A 22,025-nucleotide genomic window follows, 5' to 3' on the forward strand; every position below is an offset into this window, starting at 1 on the left:
GTGTAGCCATCCTGATATCCAGCAAAATAGACTTCAAACTAAAATCAATCGAAAGAGATCAAGAAGGGCATTACATACTCATCACAGGAAAGATCCACCAAGATGAAGTCTCAATTCTGAACATTTATGCCCCAAACACAAGGGCACCCGCATATGTAAAAGAAACATTATTAAAGCTTAAATCACATATAAAACCCCACACATTAATAGTGGGAGACCTCAACATCCCACTTTCACCACTGGACAGATCCCCCAAATCGAAACTTAACAGAGAAATAAAGGACTTAACTGATGTCATGACTCAAATGGACTTAATAGACATCTATAGAACATTCCATCCTAACAAAAAAGAATATACCTTCTTCTCAGCACCCCATGGAACCTTCTCTAAAATCGACCACATACTTGGTCACAAAACAAATCTAAACAGATACAAAACAATTGGAATAACCTCCTGTGTTCTATCAGACCACCAAGGTCTAAAGTTGGATTTCAACAACAACAAAAACTACAGAAAACCTACAATCTCATGGAAACTGAACAATACCCAACTGAATCACCAATGGGTTAAGGAAGAAATAAAGAAAGAAATTAAAGACTTCCTAGAGATCAACGAAAATGAAGACACCACATATCCAAACCTATGGGACACTATGAAAGCAGTACTAAGAGGGAAATTCATAGCACTAAACGCCCACATAAATAAGCTGGAGAATTCTCACACTAGTGACTTAACAGCACACCTGAAAGTTCTAGAACAGGAAGAAGCAAAGTCTCCCAGGAAAAATAGATGCCAGGAAATTATCAAAGTGAGAGCTGAAATCAATAAAATAGAAACAAAGAGAACAATACAAAAAATTAATGAAACAAAGAGTTGGTTCTTTGAGAAAATCAACAAGATAGACAAGCCCTTATCCAAACTAACCAAAAGACAGAGAGAGAGCATCCAAATCAACAAAATCAGAAATGAAAAGGGGGACATAACAACAGACATTGAGGAAATCCAGAGAATCATCAGGTCATACTTCAAAAACCTCTATTCCACAAACCTGGAAAACCTAAAAGAAATGGATAATTTTCTGGATAGGTACCACATACCTAAATTAAATCAAGACCAGATAAACTATTTAAATAGTCCAATAACCCCTAACGAAATAGAAACAGTCATTAAAAGTCTCCCAACCAAAAAAAGCCCAGGACCAGATGGTTTCAGTGCAGAATTCTACCAGATCTTCAAAGAAGAGTTAATACCAATACTCTCTAAATTGTTCCATACAATAGAAACAGAAGGAACATTACCAAACTCCTTCTATGAGGCTACAATTACCCTGATTCCCAAACCAAACAAGGATACAACAAAGAAAGAGAACTACAGATCGATCTCCCTCATGAACATTGATGCAAAAATACTCAATAAAATACTGGCAAACAGACTCCAAGACCACATCAAAACAATTATCCACCATGATCAAGTAGGATTCATTCCAGGGATGCAAGGATGGTTCAACATACGAAAGTCTGTCAATGTGATACACCATATAAACAAACTCAAAGAAAAAAACCACATGATCATCTCACTAGATGCTGAAAAGGCATTTGACAAAATCCAACACCCCTTCATGATAAAGGTCTTGGAGCGATCAGGAATACAGGGAACATACCTAAACATAATAAAGGCAATTTACAGCAAGCCAACAGCCAACATCAAATTAAATGGAGAGAAACTCAAAGCAATTCCACTAAAATCAGGAACGAGGCAAGGCTGTCCGCTCTCCCCATACTTATTCAATATAGTACTTGAAGTTCTAGCCAGAGCAATAAGACAACATAAGGAGATTAAGGGGATACAAATTGGAAAGGAAGAAGTCAAGCTTTCCCTATTTGCAGATGACATGATAGTATACTTGAGCAACCCCAAAGATTCCACCAAGGAACTGATACAGCTTATAAACACCTTCAGCAACATAGCAGGATACAAGATCAACTCAAAAAAATCAGTAGCCCTCCTATATACAATGGACAAAAAAGCGGAGAAGGAAATGAGATACATCACCCTTTACTATAGCCACAAATGACATAAAATACCTTGGGGTAATACTAACCAAGCAAGTGAAGGACCTATATGACAAGAACTTTAAGTCCCTGAAAAAAGAAATTGAAGAAGATGTCAGAAAATGGAAAGATCTCCCATGCTCATGGATAGGCAGAACTAACATAGTAAAAATGGCAATCTTACCAAAAGCAATCTACAGATTCAATGCAATCCCCATCAAAATACCAACACAATTCTTCACAGACCTGGAAAGAATAATACTCAACTTCATATGGAAAAACAAAAAACCCAGGATAGCCAAAAGAATCCTGTACAATAAAACAACCTCTGGAGGCATCACGATCCCTGACTTCAAGCTGTACTATAGAGCTACAGTAATAAAAACAGCTTGGTACTGGCATAAAAACCGACATGTGGACCAATGGAATCGAATTGAAGACCCTGACATTAATTCGCACACCTATGAACAAATAATTTTTGACAAAGAAGCCAAAAGTGCACAATGGAAAAAAGAAAGCATCTTCAACAAATGGTGCTGGCAAAACTGGATATCAACATGTAGAAGGCTGCAAATAGATCCATATCTATCACCGAGCACAAAACTTAAGTCCAAGTGGATCAAGGACCTCAACATAAATCCAGCTACTCTGAACCTGCTAGAAGAGAAAGTAGGAAGTAGTCTTGAACGCATTGGCATAGGAGACCACTTTCTAAATAGAACACCAGTAGCACAGACACTGAGAGAAACAATCAATCAATGGGACCTCTTGAAACTGAGAAGCTTTTGTAGGGCAAAGGATACGGTCAACAAAGCAAAGCGACAGCCTACAGAATGGGAAAAGATATTCACCAATCCCACATCTGACAGAGGACTGATATCCAGAATATATAAGGAACTCAAGAAATTAGACATCAAAATGACCAACAGTCCAATTAAGAAATGGGCTATAGACCACATGAGAATAGGAAGAAACAAAGTGCTAGAGAGGCCCACAGAAATCCACAAAGATACCCCCACAACAGACTGCTGGCAATGGTCGAGAGACAGTCCGAACTGACCTACTCTGGTGATGGGATGGCCAAACACCCTAATTGTCGTGCTAGAGACCTCATCCAACTACTGAGGAATCTGGATGCAGAGATCTATGACTAGGCCCCAGGTGGATCTCTGGGAGTCCAATTGGCGAGAATGAGGAGGGTTTATATGAACGAGAATTGTTGAGACCATGGTCGGATTAAGCACAGAGACAAATAGCCGAAGGAATGGAAACACATGAAGTATGAACCAATGGCTGGGGGGTCACCAACTGGATCAGGCCCTCTGAGTGGTTGAGACAGTTGATTGGCCTGATCTGTTTGGGAGGCATCCAGGCAGTGGCACCGGGTCCTGTGCTCATTGCATGGGTTGGCTGTTTGAAACCTGGGGCCTATGCAGGGTCCCTTGGCTCGGCCTGGGAGGAGGGGACTGGACCTACCTGGACTGAGTCCACCAGGTTGATCTCAGTCTGTGGGGAGGGCTTTGCCCTGGAGGAGATTGGAGTCGGGGGCGGGCTGGGGGGGAGGGTGAGGGGGGCGGGAGGGGGGAGAACGGGGGAATCTGTGGCTGATATGTGGAACTGAATTGTATTGCAAAATGAAAATTAAAAAAAAAAAAGAAAGAAAAGGGCTATAGAACTAAACAGAGAATTCTCAACAGAGGAAACTCAAATGGCTGAAAGACATTTAAGGAATTGCTCAACATCCCTAATCATCAGGGAAATGTAAATCAAAACAACTCTGAGATACCACCTTACGCCTGTCAGAATGGCTAAGATCAAAAACACTGAAGACACCTTAAGCTGGAGAGGATGTGGAGCTAGGGGAACTCTCCTCCACTGCTGGTGGGAATGCAAGCTTGTACAACCACTTTGGAAATCAATATGGCGCTTTCTTAGAAAATTGGGAATCCATCTCCCCCAAGATCCAGCTATACCACTCTTGGGCATATACCCAAGGAATGCTCAACCACACCACAAGAGCACTTGTTCAGCTATGTTCATATCAGCGTTGTTTGTAATAGCCAGAACATGGAAACAACCTAGATGCTCTTCAACTGAAGAATGGATAAACAAAATGTGGTACATATACACAATGGAATACTACTCAGCAGAGAAAAACAATGACATCATGAGGTTTGCAGACAAATGGATGGATCTAGAAAAAATCATCCTGAGTGAGGTATCCCAGACTCAGAAAGACAAACATGGTATGTACTCACTCATAACAGGATACTAGATGTGGAACAAGGATGACTGGACTGCTACTCACATCACCAGGCAGGCTACCTGGAAAACAGGACCCCAAGAAAGACATAGGGATCGCCCAATGACAGAGAAATGGAATGAGATCTACATGAACAGCCTGGACATGAGTGGGGGTAGTGAAGGGCGAGGGTCGAGGGAAAGAGAGCTTAGGTGAGTGGGAGATCCCAGCTGGATCAACAACAGAGAGGGAGAACAAGGAATAGGAGACCATGGTAAATGAAGATCACATGAGAATAGGAAGAAACAAAGTGCTAGAGAGGCCCACAGAAATCCACAAAGATACCCCCACAACAGACTGCTGGCAATGGTCGAGAGACAGTCCGAACTGACCTACTCTGGTGATGGGATGGCCAAACACCCTAATTGTCGTGCTAGAAACCTCATCCAACTACTGAGGGATCTGGATGCAGAGATCCATGACTAGGCCCCAGGTGGATCTCTGGGAGTCCAATTAGCGAGAATGAGGAGGGTTTATATGAGCGAGAATTGTTGAGACCAAGGTCGGATAAAGCACAGAGACAAATAGCCAAACAAACGGAAACACATGAAATATGAACCAATGGCTGAGGGGTCACCAACTGGATCAGGCCCTCTGAGTGGGTGAGACAGTTGATTGGCCTGATCTGTTTGGGAGGCATCCAGGCAGTGGCACCGGGTCCTGTGCTCATTGCTGAGTCGGCTGTTTGAAACCTGGGGCCTATGCAGGGTCCCTTGGCTCAGCCTGGGAGGAGGGGACTGGACCTACCTGGACTGAGTCTACCAGGTTGATCTCAGTCTGTGGGGAAGGCTTTGCCCTGGAGGAGATTGGAATGGGGGGCGGGCTGGGGGGAAGGTGAGGGGGGAGGAGAACAAGGGAATCTGTGGCTGATATGTAGAACTGAATTGTATTGCAAAATAAAAATTTAAAAAAAAATCTATTCAAATTAAACTACAATTTGCAGTAAAAAAAAAAGAGAGGGAGTAATAGAAGACATATGACAAAAGTAGGGGTGTAACTGTAGGTAGAAAGGTTTAAACAGAAATGGTGGTGGAGAGGGTAGAGAAGAGGGGGTAGGGAGAAGTGTTAACAAAAACTAAGTATATATGAAAAAGCCACATGAAAACCTACTAGTTTGTAAGCTTATTAAAAATATATCTATAACAATTAAATAGAGGTACCCACTTTGGGTGGATAACCTATGGGAAGCCATAGTTATTAAACAAAAATTCCAGTGCCAGGTATGGGATACCTCCCTATAAGCTGCTGATCAGGGAAGCCCCAGAGGCCCATAAACCAATACAGGCTATTGCCAGTGCTTTTGATTACCCACCAGAACTAAGACATCACATTTTTATTATAGGACATAGTGAAATCCATCTGTAACTGACTTGGAAACTTCCTCCCTGAAATCTAGCATTCATAGTAGTAGAAGGTGCTATGTAGGATGCTGGAGGAAAGAAGTCCTCAACAATCTCATGTAACTACAGCAAATCATAGAACTATAATAGTGACGTGCTAGGCAAACTGTGGCACATGATTACAGGGGCAATCAATTGCTTTCTGATTGATCGGAGGCTGGCCCACAGGAGGGAATTCACACCTGGTATTTGTAGAACTCCTCAAAGGCCTATAGCTCAGGAGCTCACAGGCCCCATAAGAGAACCTACTACTGTTTTGTTAGCTGAACATGTTGCCAAGCTGCCTTATAAATATTTATGTTTATATCCATAGGTAAGTACTACTCTCAACTTTGGTGAGACAAGCTTAATTTTGCAGTGAGTAGTGTTTAAGGCAGAGACTCCTAAATGATTAAGGTGCTAAGAATAAGTGACTGTTGAGTGCTCAGTTCAACATGGAACATCTTTACCAATCCCTAATGTTCATCATGAAGAGCGAGTAGAAGGAATGTAAGAATCAAAGAATAGGAAGAGGTGCTGAAAAAAAAAAAATGTCTTCTGGACATGACAGGGCTGTGTGGTTGCCTGCACAAGGTCTGAACAAGGAAGCCTATCAACATTCCAACAAGGATGGAGAAGGGGCTCGAAGGCCCTACCTACCCCTCCTGAGGGACTACTACCAGTTAATGAGTACTGGGGGTATACGTCATTTTCTTTGTGGTACAGATACTGGTAGGTTTTCAATGTTCCAGTAAATAATTTCCAACCCATACTCATGCAAGCAACATGTCAACATCGGTCACATACACACAAAGAAAGAAGGAAGGGCCTTGGGATGAAGAAGTGTCAGCAGGAGAGGGAAAAGTATCTATCTATCTATCTATCTATCTATCTATCTATCTATCTATCTATCTATCTATCTACATATATATGGAATTGTCAGAAATATTTAGAAATGAAAAAAAACTATTAATTTAACTAACAACATAAGGAAACAACTTAAAACCACCATTTGGGAAAACTGCTGGCATCTTTTACAATTAGCTACAAGAGCTTTACAGACTCTAACATTTGTACCTCCATGTTTCTCTGGATTTCAGCTGGATGTGTCAAAGTTCATTTTGTTGATACATAAACCCTGACGAAGAATGAAAAGCAGAACTCAGAGCCTGAGGGCTTAGAAGAATGGGTAGAGAATGCCAGTTGTAGAACAGTGTGCTGACCATATTCCTGAAAGAAAGTGGGTATTAGTGCTCAAGAGGCCTGCCCTGATAGCACCAGAACATTCTTGCTATGAATATAAAAAGACAAAGTGATTTCTTAATTAAAGACAAACTATATTAAAACAGTAATTGGGAAAAAATCCTACATATTTTATTTGAAGAAAGTATTCTTTAAGCCTTTTTGTGTAGTTCTGAGGTAATTTTCTAATGATAAAAATTACGATTCCTTGACTAATAAGAAATGCTATGTTGACTGAGTTGTGGCCTAGCTGAGGATCAGGTGAACCCAATTAACTCAATTTTATCTTGCACATCCTAAGTGGTTTATTTCAATGTGCAATGCCCCCTAAGTCCTTTAGGGCCCAACAAGAAAACCCATAAACAAGCTCTGAAGGCCACGACATTAATTTTACTGTCATTCTTATTCCTTAAGTGTTCATCCAAGACTACAAAAATTCTTGTCCTTTGGGAAAGAAGGCAAATCTGAAACTAATTATGGCAGTTATTATCATAATACTGTTAAATTAAACACAATGACCTTAGTGAAATTTATTTTGGTACAATTTTGCTAATGAACACATCTTCTCAAATGAGATTAGCTCACTCATGCCTAGAGCAAAATGGTTTGACAGAGGCCTAGTAGAACAAAACCACCATGCAAAACTTGAATTTCCATTCTCATAGGCTCAACTGGAAAGTCTGATGTAATGAACTTGGCCGTGCCCCTGGACTTGTTTTACAAAAAATGTGATATCTGTTACAAAGTTTTATCTACAAAGTTTTATTTAAGAGGCAAAAACTTGCAATGCCACTGGGTAGAATGCTGAACCAAGACTCTTCTTATCTGTCCTAGTTATAGCCTGTATATGGTCACTCATTACTACTTCCTATTGTCATCTGCTTGCTAGGGATATGCTTATAGTCATCCTCACTATTTATTTAAACTTAATTGAAAGTTAAGAGGGAAAGGAAACACACTAGTATTCCAACAGCTTCTTTCTGTGATTGAGTTTTTAAAAATCCTTTTTCTGGTGTGTTTGGAGGAGAGGGGCATGAACATGATACAGTGGGTATGTGGAGGTCAGAGAGCTCCTATGGATGCCAGCCCTTCCCTTCATTTTGCTTGTTGAGACAGGGTCCCTTCTTTGTCATTTTGTATGACAGGCTAATTGGCTCACAATCTTTGGGGCATTCTGTCTCCACCCGTCATTCTGCCACAGGAGTGAGTGCTGGGATTACTTATTCATGTCACTGGGCCTGGCTTTCCATGGGTTCTAGGGATCCAAACTAAGGTCCTCACATTTGTATGTCAAGCACTTTTACCCACAGAGCCATCACCTCAGCTCCCATTCCTCAGCGTTTAAGAATCAAGCTGCTTTATGTACTGGGAGGACGGGCCAGTGACAACACCCAAGCTCAATGAGGTCCTCTTAGCTCAAGTTCCTAGCATCTTACCAACATCTGGATGGAGCTTCAGGTAGGAAAGGAAGCCATCTGAACTGTCATGAGGACATGTTTGCTGCATGAGTTTGCCAGTGCTCTGAAATTGCGTAGATAGCCACAGACTACATGGGCTTGCTTTAATTCTTTTAAATGCTCAAGGACAGGGATGAGAGGTGAGGCCAGTGAAGATGACTCTGATGGGCAGTGAGGGAAAATTTGGCAAGTAAGACTACCAACCACTGGGTTACAACTGATGAGCAGGAAGAGATGGTGAATGCAAGAAGAGAAAATGCAGGCACAAAAAAGAACACTAGGAACAGAAAAGGAAGGTAAAGAAATAAATTCCTTCAGCTCTATTGAGATACTATGACACAGGAAACCACTCAAGAGCTGGTTCTTCGTGTACTTTCCTGAACTCAACAGAGATGTTTCTAGATGCCTTGATCACTGCTGATGGGCTTGAAAACCACTAATTAGCAACTAGTGTAAGTGGTCCTGTTGCTGATCAGATGCAATCATGAGTTGAGATAACATTAAGTACTTTAAGAACATCTTTTATCCGTCCACATTTGAAAGTTAACTTCAGAATAAGATTTCAAATGTCTTTGCTGGCAATGGTAACTGAATATGAGATACGAGGTCACAGAAAGGTGAGAAGAGTATGCAAGCAGCAAAGAGCCATTTCCTTGTAAGGATTTCCATATCAGTTTACTGTGGACACTCAAAGATACTAATTCAAAGGACACTGTGAGGAGAGCTTTCCTCAGCCTCTATTTCCATTTCTTTGCCACATTTCCACCATCTATTCCATCAATCCCTATTTCAACACATAGTTTGTACTTCAAACTGTAACATTTTGCAAACTTTTAACCTAGTAAATAAAACTTGTTAAAATTAATTGTTAAATGTTCCATTATATTTTGTTCTTAGTATCTTAGAACAATAGTGAAGATAAAATGATCGAAATCAAATGTAACAGATATGACAACAAACTCACAGGTAATGAAAATAGATAATAAATAAAATTTAATACTTCTGTGCATCAAAGGCAATAATAAAAAGGCAACTGATGGGAAGAGTTATTTTCAAAGCATATAATAAGTTTACAAAATACTAATATCCAGAATTTGTAAAGATAGGATTCAAACCAAGAAAAAAACAATAGGTTTAAAAATGGGGAAAAGCTACTATAACTATTGTTGAAGACATCACACATTTTAGTTGCTAGAAATAGAGAAATCAAGCTGGAACTAACCTGAAACTTTCTCCCTTCTAGGTTATCTTTCATTGTACCAGCAGGTATGATGCAGGCTCATAGCAAATAAAAATCACCAATAGTCTTATCCACAGTGGACCTGTGTGTTACAATAATGACATGCCAGACAAGATATGCCCATTGATACAATAGTGGTATGACTGTTTTATATGTGTGACCAACTGCTTTCTGTCTGGATTAAAGGCTTGCTCCACAGAGGGAATTCATGCTTGGTACTGTTCAGCAGGTCAAAAGCCCAAAATTGGCCATAGGCCATAGGCCCTAGTAGGGAACCTACTGCTATTGTTTTGCTAAATGGTCATGTTGTTAAACTGTCTTCTAAATGTTTATGTTTATACCCAAAGATCAGTGAGTCTCTAAATCTTGACCTGACGTTAATACGAAGACTCAAAGCTGGCCAAATTGCTGAGATTAAGCAACCAGGGAATGTGCAACCCTAAAAGGGACAATCAAACTTCTCCTCTCCAGTCTCAGGGAACATTACAGAAGAGGGAGCACAAAGAATATAAAAACCAGATGGCAGGAGGAATGCTGAGAAATAGGGCCTTTTGGATGTGACATGGCATATCATGAAGTCAGAGCAGCAGTGGTTACCTGTACAAGAGCAAGCCAGTCAACATTCCAGTATGGATTGGAGGGGCTCATGAGGTCCCACCCCTTGCTGAAGAATTACTGGCAGCTAATGCTACTTGGGAAAGGAAAGTCATTTTCTTTGGGGCTGGTGGGTTATTCTTGCTCTGGTAGACAGCTCCATAGTCATGCACATGCAGGCAACACTAATTTGATTCTCTGGGTAAATATTAAAAACAGGTCATGAAGGTTGGATGGAGACATGTTGGGAAGGTTGCTAGAGGAGTGGGAGGAAAATCTTGAAGTGGATATGATTAAGATACATTGTATATATACATGAATTATTAAAAGAATAAAAATATTCAAATTAAAAAATGGTCAAAGGATTTTAAAGAGAGATTTCTCCAAAGAAAGTATGGAAATGGCTAGCAAACACATTAAAAAGATCTTCAATATAAGTAATCACTAGGAAAACAGAAATCAAAAACATAATTATTCCATGCTCATTAAAATAGCTATTGCTTAGAACAAAAACACAAAATAAGTCTTGGCAAGGATATAGAGAAATTAAAAGTCCTGGTGGATGGCAGTAAGATCTTGAAGAGAAAATATGCACACCTAGGTTCACTCATTATTCACAATAGCCAAGAAGTAAAATGACCTTGTTTCTAACAGTAAAAAATAAAAGGATAAACAAAGTGTGGTATGCCCATACAATAGAATATTATTGAGCCCTACAAAAGGGGCAAACTCTAGTATAGACTAAAATACTACAACATGGATAAACACTGAGGGAAAACACAAAAACACAAATGTTATGAGAATCTATTTGCATACTAGGGTAGTTAAATTAATAGAAAGAGAAGCAGATGGTAGTTTCTGGAAGAAGAGGAAGTTGATGGGTGGAGAAGTTCAGTTTTACATGACAAAGAAGTTGTAGAGTTGTTGTATATACTTGGCAATGTTCAACTATACACTTAAAATGTTTAACATAGTAAGTTCTGTTAAGTGCTTCTTTTATTGGGAAAATAAAGGTACCAGTAGTTAAGAAGCACAGGTCTTAAATACAGCACACAATTAAGCAAAATGTCAACCATTCAGCATGCTAATTTCTGGAAGCACACTAGTTAGACATGAGATTAAAGAATATTTACATAACATGCAGTACTTATACTAGACATGTATTATATAGATTTATATAAAATAAAATATAAATTTTATACTGTTTCTTTGGGAGTGGAACATCTTTGTATGAGCATGAATTAACTGCAGAAAATCACAGGTTTCTTTTTTGGGAGACAGGCTCTCCTATAGGCCAGGGTGACCTTAAGCTCACTATGTAGCAGATGATGCCCTTGAACTTCTGGCTGCTAATACAGGCACCATCACACTGGTTTTATGTAAGCTGGTGGTCAAACCCAAGGTTTCATGTACACAATGCAAGCATTCTACCAAAGCTCCATCCCTAGCCCCAAAATGAGTTTCACTATGACATTTTCATACATACATACATACTTTGATCTTACTCAGCAATGACACTGGGATATCTTTTGGTACAGCGTATGTCAATTTTTCTGTTTATTGCTGTACTTCTGCATTTTTTGAAGAAAATATTAAATAAAAAAAATAGTAAGTATAAACAGGAAATACCAGCCAAGGGCTCTTTAGGTCTTGTCCATTAACAGTGACTCTAGTCACTGTGTTGGATCTGGTTTGTTTCTTTACTTCTGAGAAACATATCACTGCACTTCTTTGGACAGCTTACCAGAAAAGCTGGCATTTTCAAGGTAATGTGAGCAGTGGACAGAAGATTCAAGTTACAGAGACAGCGTTTTAATGAATAATATCAGCTACAGACTCAGGCAGAAACCCCCCATTATCCCTTCTACCATCACCCAGATAAACTCCCACACATCAGGCTCTGGCCAATATCAGAGATAAGTGAAGGAATCAAGTTAACCAAAGTAGCTTCAGATTCAAAGAATTAACTAAAACGTACCATCACAAAAATGACATAGAAGTTCTTAAATTCTTTTGAATATTGAAGCAGCAAGGCCACTGATTCCTGTGCTCTCCAAGGCCAGGTGTACATGGACATTACCACAGTGAGAGCAGCAAACAGGAGTGAAAGAGTGGGACAAAGTGCTCTGGGGAGCACATGGAATGTTAGGGGTTTCTCCTGAAACACTTGAGTTATAGCTTAAGGACCTAAAGTGTAAGAAAGATGGTTTGCCTATAGCTAGTGCTGTCTAAATCTGAAACTGAAATAAAACTAATGGACTGAAATTTATTTTTATTTTAGTATCCAACCTTAAATGCCAACATTACAAAAATCAATCAGCTGCCACAATGCATTGAGGAAACATTGGTTTTTCTATGAATTGGCTGGTTGGGGAAGTTAATTTTAGTTTAAGAAAGGGCTTATTAAAACAAAAATATAACTTCAAAATGCTATAACAATAAGTCAGGGCCTGAGAAGAGAACAGGGAGGCATACTTCAGCAGGATTTGTGGAGTGTGATTTCCACTCAATATTCTTCCTGGAAACCTTTCAAATGTTGTGTCTTACAGATCTACAACTTATAACTACCATGAATAAGAATAATAGGAGCAATGAGGACCTACAGAAACAGTCCTTAGTAAGTACTGCCAGGGAAAGACATCCACGAAATAATCTTAAGGTTGTGGGACACTGGGAAAATTCTAACCCAAATAGGTTTTAGAGAGAGAAAAAAAAAGTCACATTCCCAGAAATGCTAAATCAGCAACAGAGATGACTTGTAGAGCTTGGGTTCACTTACTTCCTCTTTTTCTGTCCTGTATGTATATATATATATATGTGTGTGTGTGTGTGTGTGTGTGTGTGTGTGTGTGTGTACATATATGTGTGTGTGTACATATATACATATACATACATACATACACACACACACACACACACACACACACACACACACACACACATATATATAGTCTATGCGCTCTCTGTGTGCATTACTAGCTCACATGTCTAAGTACATAATACATATAATCGTGTCCTGGATAATAACATCTGGTCAACAACAGACCATACATGACAGTGGGTCTCTGTCAGCAAGCTCTTGTGCTGTTGTGACATCAGAAAAACAAGCTAAAGGTGGAAGAATCTGTTTGCTCTAGTTTCCAAGGTATCACTGCTTCATGGTTGGGAGCGAATGGTAGGGCAGAGACATCCACAGTATAGTGTTCAGGAAAACACAGGAGGAAGGGCAAGATATAATATTCAGGGACAAGTCCCAGTGATCTACTTCCATGTAGCCCTCCTCCCAACAGTGTCAATGTATGATGAATAAAGGATCTGCCATGCATTAGGTCAAGGCCTCATGACCCAGTGATCTCTGGAAACACCCTCACAGACAAACCCAGAAGTGTGTCTTACTAATATTTCAGGTAGCCTGGATCCAATCAGGTTGATGCTGAAGATGAACCCCCACAGGTTTCATGACTGTCAGGAGCTGAAAAATTCCTCTCACCTAGAAAAATCACAGCATAAAGTCTGCAGTGGCCTTGTAAAGAAACCCCATCAAGTCATACAGAGACAGCACACACAGTCATGCAATATCTAGGACTGGGTAGTGACAGCCAACCCTGCTGTTACTGGGCATTTACTACATTACACTCATCATGGATATTTCACAACGGATTCCTTCTACTTATTAAAAATAGAAGTTACTTTCACAGAATCCTAGTGCAGTTCTTTGTGGAAGGATTCCAGAAGATATTGTTTTCATAGGAGTGAGAGCTACATGTGAGTCATTGTCCTTGAAGACCTTCTAATGGGACACAAAGTACAAGTAGAAGACAGTACTAAGGAAGATCTTTACCCTATGGAGGTCTAGACTAATGTGTGTGTTTGTCTTAGTTTGTAACAAAAAAGTTAAGTGAAAAGATTTTTAAAAATTAAAAGGAAAGGCTTATAGAATAATACGATTAAAATATTTTTGTTTAGCTGTATTAGTAATGTCCTTGTGTTTTATACAGTTATTACGAATGACTAGATTTCTAAAACGTCAGTGAGATAGCTCAGCACGTAAAGGTGCCTCATGACCCAAGTCCAACGCCTGGGGTCCACAGGGTGAAGAAGAACCAACTCCTGTTAGTTGTCCTTTAGCTTTAACATCTGGGCCATGGCATGTGAGTTCCAGCCGGGCACCCCCAGAAAAGAAGTAACATGTAAAATATGGTAAAATTTAACAAAGTAAAAAAGTAACAGTTTTACTGAATTAATTAGAATAAAGAAATAATCAAAGTAAGAAATAAAGTTTTAAAAGTAAATTGAGTTTCTCCTTAGAGTAGAGGCAACCAGAGAAGACATTCAGGCCAGGTCTTCTTATGCTCCACTTCCTTACTGACTAGGAACACCTTCAGGTAGGTTCAGTTAAGTTCTATTCAGATGTCTGCCCTACATAAGTATGCTAGCTTTACTTTTCCTGTACTGTTTCTAAAAATAGATGTGCATACAGGACAGTGTTAATTGTCTACAGTATCCAGTTAGGTGACAGGTTTATAGCTTACGGGCAATAGACTATGCAATATAACACATGTGTGCAGTGGGCTACACTGTTCAGGTTTATGCAAGAACACTCCACATACACTCAATAACCAGTCAGTAACTATTATAAGAGAGAGGACCACTGCTAGCTAGAATCTTCTTTAAGATCCTTTTCTGTTCAAGGGCAAATACTTATTTTGATTTTCAAGTAAGATAAACTGAGAGTACTTAAAAAATTCTTTGTGCCTTTGTCTTCTAATTTCACAGTGACATTATACTCAAATGCTTTTCTAGAAAAATCAACTATGCAAAATCTATCCATCAGCCATTAAATTTACTAGACTGTAGTTCTATTGAGATGACATTATATGTAAGTTCATCAACTTTTTGTATTTCTACTTTCTCCAAACTGAAAATAATTTCAGTTTATTAACAGATCAATTAAAATGTCAGCACAAAACTCAAAAGAAAAATAATCTAAAGAGACAAGTAATCTGACTTACCGAGATGAGCTGAAGTCCTGAGATGTTATGTTGCCTGTGTAAAATTTAGTTCTCTTCTCCAAATACAGATCATCTTTACATTGATGTAATTTAATGTGTGTCTTCCTCCAGAGACTCAAGACTCTACAAGGGCAGGGTTCACCTCTGTCTTGATCCCATTACTCCAAGGTCCTTGGAGAGGCATCTTTCAAGTACATTTGACAAATCCACTTTAAAGAATACAGACCTAAACAAAAGGAGACACAAGACTTTACAGATATTCTAGGACAAAATACTTCCAATACTTTATAAAGGTTACATAAACAAATAAACAAAAGTCCACACAGTTACACAGGATGAAGACAGGAACAAAGATTATTTGCCCAAATGACTGACTGGTGTGACAAAATTAAAGCATATGTCCTCTGAGCATAATGCTCAAAGCCTCTGACCTCCTAAAACAAAACTCTGAGTCACAAAGGCAAAACCTTTAACAGAACTTTGAAGGGATTCTACTACTACTATATTCTAAAGGCATGCTGTTACTGAAAATGATTACTGCTAGATTGCCTCAAAACCTATCATAAGCAAAAAAAAAAAAAAAGTTTAACAAACTTCTTAACACACACAGATACAGACACACATACTCATACGCTCACACATCAGTTTTTGCTCTTGATTATTAATGAGAAGAAGCCAAATCTTAACAATCACTAATAAAAATGTAAGGCTTTGGGCTCTGTCAATATTTGCACAACCAAATTAAGCTATTCATAAACTTGCATTCTAGCTTTAAGGCAATCTTAAGCAAGACAGAAACTGATATTTTCTCTAAATCATATCAAAATAAAAGTTTCCTGGAGCTAGAGAGATGGCTCAGCATTTAAGAGCACTGTCTGCTCTTGCAGAGGACCCAAATTTGATTTCTAGCATCCTTATTTGACAGCTCAAAACTACCTTTAACTCCAGCTCTAGGGGTTCCAATGCCTCTGGCTTCCAAGGGTACATGCATTCATGAATATTCCCACATACAGACACATACTTGAAAAACAGGAATAGATATTTTATGGCCACAAAAATGGCTGGTGAAAATCATATGCTTCTGTATATATGTGTTCATATTTTGTCAAAGCAGGATAGTTAAAAATTACGAGTTTGTTAGTTAACACAACCAATGAGCACACATAGCAAGTGTTGGGAACTTCTGTAAACGCTCAGAAACTATTTTCAGTTTTGTGGCTCTGAGGTGCCCATTGTCCCTCACTACTCCTGCTACTAAAACAACAAAGGATATCTACAAAATTACTCCAACCTTTTTCTGAACACTGAAACCAAACTGTCTAATTTTCATTTGTTACAAGCATAATCTTTTAGGTTCCCCCAATAATTCAGAAATGTAAAAGTCCACTAGTCAGGCATGATGGCATAGGCTTTTAATCCCAGTACCTGGGAAGCAAAGGCAGACTCTGAGTTCCAGGCCAGCCTGGCCTATACAAAGAGTTCTAGGTCAGCCAGGGAGACATAGTGAGAAGCTGTCTGAAGGGGGGGGGGGGGCAAATCCAATCAAACAAGAAACCCCACATTCTTACATTGCAGGCCTCACAAAACCAGGCCTAAGGTGAACTAATGAATTATAGTCTGTTATCCTAATTCAATAGTTTGAACATCTGATTCATGCCACTTAGTATAGCAGTTCTCAACTTGTGGGTAGCAACCCCTTTGGGGGTCGCATATCAGATATTCTGCATATCAGATGTTTACAATGTTTATAACATAACATTGAAATAATTTTATGGTTGGGGGTCACCACAGCATGAGGAACCATATTAAAGGGTTACAGCATTAGGAAGGCTGAGAACCACTGACTTAGTGGCTAAGTACCCTTATCTTTAAGGCCATCCTAGCCCCACCCCCACATGAGGAAGCCCACTACCACCACTAGGCTGGAATTAAGCTCTAACGTACAGGCAGGAGTAAGTTATACTACTAACATAACAACTGCAGCAAATATAAATAAATAAATGACATGAATATCTGAGATTAAATGTACCAAGCAGTATTCTCAGCATGTCGTAGTTTAATTTGTATCACAGCCATGGGATGGGTATTTCTATGATCCCTATTTTACATATAGAGAAACTGGCACAAATGGCTTATGTGAACTATCTAAGCTCACACAATGAGTAAATATGTTCTTGAGGCTCATGGACAGGCACCATGTTTTGTCCTTTACCTTCATCATCTGTTCTTTTCTTACAAAATTTCCATTTCCTGTGACAATTCTCAGAAATTACAATGCACCCTAGATTAAGCACATGTAGAAAACAATGTGATACACATAACAATGACTAATAAACAGCTAAGCTTTACTGAGCCTTTCTGGACAGTAACACAACTGAAGGGCTCAGATGGAGGGGATTTCAGTATTCTCATGGAAAGACTGGGCACCAAGTTCCTATTCCTTCCTGTGTGCTATTCACTGGAATAAATGTTGATGACACTATCCCACAAAAAGGGTGGCAAAAGTCAAGTCACTACTGTTATCTCTAAATGACTTCTTAACTTTCTTACTTAAAGTTAAATTTCCTTCTAGCTTTGCTGTGTGGAGGGCCTTTACACACCTATACTGTTTGTCCCTTACTGCTATGCTAGCAGTAATGTTCAATAGCCCCAGTATAGTGAACTTAACCTGCACTCATCTGCATGATGTTCTTGTTTCTACCACTTTGTTGGCTCTGAAGGCGAGTGTTCCAAATCCAACAATGTGCAGAATAACAGATTCTTTAGTGGGCATTTGAAAAAAGTTGGGGTTATTAAAATTATTTAACTAAATACTTAAAATTTATTTCAGCATAGTATTAAATTGCTAAAGTAGCTTTTAGAAGTTATAATGTAAGACCATAACTTCAAATAACTTCGTAATAAAAACACTGAAGAAGTTGACATTTGAGGACTTTGGCTGGCCAAGGAAATAAGAAATGTCTAAAAGTGAACTTCTTCCAAAGAGCTGTCACTGGAAGGTAGCTATGTGCCAGACAATTACTTCAGAGTCTGCTTTCATTACTTACAGAAACATGAGGAAATTTACATGACAGATGATCTCCACAGCATTGGGCCAAGGACATAAGACACTGGGGTTCTTACCAGGACAAGGCTTAGAGCAAAATTAATCTGGCCAATGTTATAAAATGCATTTGCCAAATTCTCTTAAATTTGTACTTTTCCAAAAACATTTGCTATCAGTAAACTGCACAATTCTATAACATGTGTGACTAGCCTAGTAAGAAAATGATACTTCTCAGCAGAAAGCAAGCAGCCATGTTTCCTGAGGTGGCTCAAAACAAAGTATTCCAAGAGAAACTTTCTGGCTTAAAATTGTACTCCCACATTTTCATTTTCAAAAGCTACATCTAAGAGCTGTGGCTTACACTCTCCCTCTCACGTTCTCTGCCTTGGCACTCATCAAACTGTATGGGTACTATCTCCTAAAAGCCCCTTGGATGCCACATTCCCTCTCTCCGCTGCTGACCTCCTGGCACATGTTACATCATCCCCTACCTAGAAAACCAGATACTCTTACCAGGCCTCTATGGGGTTTCATGGTCTGCTCCTGACTCATTTACCCCTACACTTCTTGCCTCAGTTCTGCACTTCAGTTACAACAGCCTTCTCTGAATTTCCTGAGCATAACAGTTTCCTCTCAATGAAGTCCTTACATGCATTGCACTTGCTTGTGTAATGACAAAATGCCTAAGACAATCAACTTAATGGAGGATTTACTTTACTCGTGGTCTCTAGCTTTCAGATGATGTTTGGCCCAGTCACTATGGGGCCCGTGGTTGGGAGTATCTTTCACGACAGGAGGAATGGCAGAGGAGCCTGCTCCCCTTATGGTGGCTAGGAAGCAAGAGGAGAGACAGAGAAGAAGGGATAGGGCCCCAATATTCCCTTCAAGAGCATGTCCTCACAGTGACCTAACTTTTTTCCACTAGGCTGTGCCTCCAACATGTTCTCCTATCTCTCAACAGTGCTATAGACTGGCCAACACCTCAATACACGAGCCTTTAGGAAACATTGAAGATTCAAAGCATAAAAAGGTATCAAGGCAAAACCATCTCCTCAGAGCTGTCCAGTGCCAGATTGACTCAGATACCCTTTTAATACATTCAGCGAATCCTGCATCTTTCCTGCATATTACTGTGATTTTATTTAAATAATGCCTAGTGCCACTAACAGAGAAGCTTTAGGAGAGTGGGCTCATATTTCTTTGTGTTCAGCATCTAGCATCTAGAATCACAACAAAACCCAAGAGGAGCTCAATCAGTAATTGGTTGTGATAAAACTGGCATATCACAAAGCCTCCTTTTATAGTGTTCTATCTACAGCTAGAATAGCTATATTCCATATAGCTATAAGCTAGATTATAGGGTACCAATCTACATTTCACAAATCTTCCTTTAAAGTGTTAGTGACTTAACAGCACACCTGAAAGCCCTAGAACAAGAAGAAGCAAAGTCACCCAGGAGGAATAGATGCCAGGAAATAATCAAATTGAGAGCTGAAATCAATAAAATAGAAACAAAGATAACAATACAAAGAATCAATGAAACAAAGAGTTGGTTCTTTGAGAAAATCAACAAGATAGACAAGCCCTTATCCAAACTAACCAAAAGGCAGAGGGAGAGCATCCAAATTAGGAAAATCAGAAATGAAAAGGGAGACATAACAACTAACACTGAGGAAATCCAGAGAATCATCAGGTCATACTTCAAAAACCTGTACTCCACAAAACTGGAAAATCTAAAAAAAAATGGATAATTTTCTGAATAGGTACCACATACCTAAGTTAAATCAAGACCAGATAAACTATTTAAATAGACCAATAACCCCTAAGGAAATAGAAACAGTCATTAAAAGTCTCCCAAACAAAAAAAGCCCGGTACCAGACGGTTTCAGCGCAGAATTCTACCAGATCTTCAAAGAAGAAATAATACCAATACTCTTTAAATTGTTCCACACAATAGAAGCAGAAAGAACGTTACCAAACTTCCTCTATGAGGCTACAATTACCCTGATTCCCAAGCCAAACAAAGATGCAACAAAGAAAGAGAACTACAGACCAATCTCCCTCATGAACATTGATGCAACAATACTCAATAAAATATTGGCAAACAGACTCCAAGAACACATCAAAACAATTATCCACCATGATCAAGTAGGCTTCATCCCAGGGATGCAAGGGTGGTTCAACATACAAAAGTCTGACAATGTAATACACCATATAAACAAACTGAAAGAAAAAAAACCACATGATCATCTCACTAGATGCTGAAAAGGCCTTTGACAAAACCCAACACCCCTTCATGATAAAGGTCTTGGAGAGATCAGGAATACAGGAATACAGAACATACCTAAACATAATAAAGGCAATTTCCAGCAAGCCAAGAGCCAACATCAAATTAAATGGAGAGAAACTCAAAGCGATTCCACTAAAATCAGGAACAAGACAAGGCTGTCCACTCTCCCCATATTTATTCAATATAGTACTTGAAGTTCTAGCCAGAGCAATAAGACAACATAAGGAGATCAAGGGAATACAAATTGGAAAGGAAGAAGTCAAGCTTTCACTATTTGCAGATGACATGATAGTATACATAAGTGACCCCAAAAATTCGACCAAGTAACTCATACAGCTTATAAACACCTTCAGCAATGTAGCAGGATACAAGATCAACTAAAAAAAAATCAGTAGCCCTTCTATACACAATCAGAATGGATGTACACCACACGGCCACTGGCTAGGTCATATAGCATTTCATGCTCAACCTTCTTAACAACTTCCAGGCTTTCTAATGACACTTCCTATATAATCCTCACTAGCAGTATATGAAGTTTCCAGGTGCTACATATTCCCACAAATGTCTGCTTCTATCTACTTCTCTATCACATGGCATCTCGCTGTGGCTATTCTTAAATGACTAGTGACACTGTCTTTTCAAGTGCTCACTGGCAACTTGTGAATCTGAAAAAATTAAAATGTATATGTATGTGTACATATTTAACTAGGGTTTTTTTCATTGTTGAGTTGTAAGTTTTTCAGCTACTCTGGATATAAGCCTCTTACCAGGTATGATTTGCAAATATTCTCTTTCATATCCTGGCTTATCATTTCAGCCCTGAAAGTTCTTAATTTTGGTGAAAGCCAATTTACCCATGTTTAGTTTGTTACTTGTGCTTTGGGTGTCAATCTGATAAACTGTTTTGCATAACTCAAAGTCATAAAGATGTTAACCCCTGCTTTCCTCTGAGTTTTTCATATTTTATACCTCTTATCTTTAGGTAACTTCTATACATAATATAGAGATTCTCTTTTTGTTGTTGTTGTTGTTCTAGGACCACTAATTGAAAAGATACCCTATCCCCTGTTGATTTCTCTGGATATCTTCAATGAAAAACAGTGTAGCAGAAATGTCTGGGTGCATTTGGAATCTTCCTTCTATTCTATGCATCTGTCTATCCTTATTGCAGTACCATGATGATTTCTTTATTACAGTTTGTAATTTAATTCCTGACACTAAGAAGGATAAACCAATATCCCCCACTCACAGCCAATTTTGGTGACTCTACCTCCCTTGAATTTCCATTTAAATTTTAAAGATCAGATAAAGTATGAGGAGGTCCTGACTGCACAGACTTAGTACTGAATCTGTAGTTCAGTATGTCATGCTGACAGCGTTAAGTTTCCACCTTAAGAACTTGGACTGCCTT

The 22,025-nt window shown here is 39.1% G+C and overlaps 1 protein-coding gene across 4 annotated transcripts in view; it reads right to left on the bottom strand.

The window, feature by feature from the left end:
• The window catches only part of Znf438 (zinc finger protein 438), a 157,617-nt gene that overhangs the window by 62,390 nt on the left and 73,202 nt on the right, over positions 1-22,025 (bottom strand). For 3 of the 4 annotated variants that reach the window (XM_059263733.1, XM_059263730.1, XM_059263728.1), the window contains exons 4-5: positions 15,279-15,504; positions 13,663-13,756 (exon numbers count right to left, since the gene is read on the bottom strand). The gene's annotated coding sequence lies outside the window, so the exon portion shown is untranslated. The remainder of the gene's footprint in view (positions 1-13,662; positions 13,757-15,278; positions 15,505-22,025) is intronic. The other variant, XM_059263729.1, reaches the window with a different exon arrangement.

The sequence above is a fragment of the Peromyscus eremicus genome, chromosome 5 (assembly GCF_949786415.1).
Source record: "Peromyscus eremicus chromosome 5, PerEre_H2_v1, whole genome shotgun sequence".
Taxonomy (NCBI): Eukaryota; Metazoa; Chordata; class Mammalia; order Rodentia; family Cricetidae; genus Peromyscus; species Peromyscus eremicus.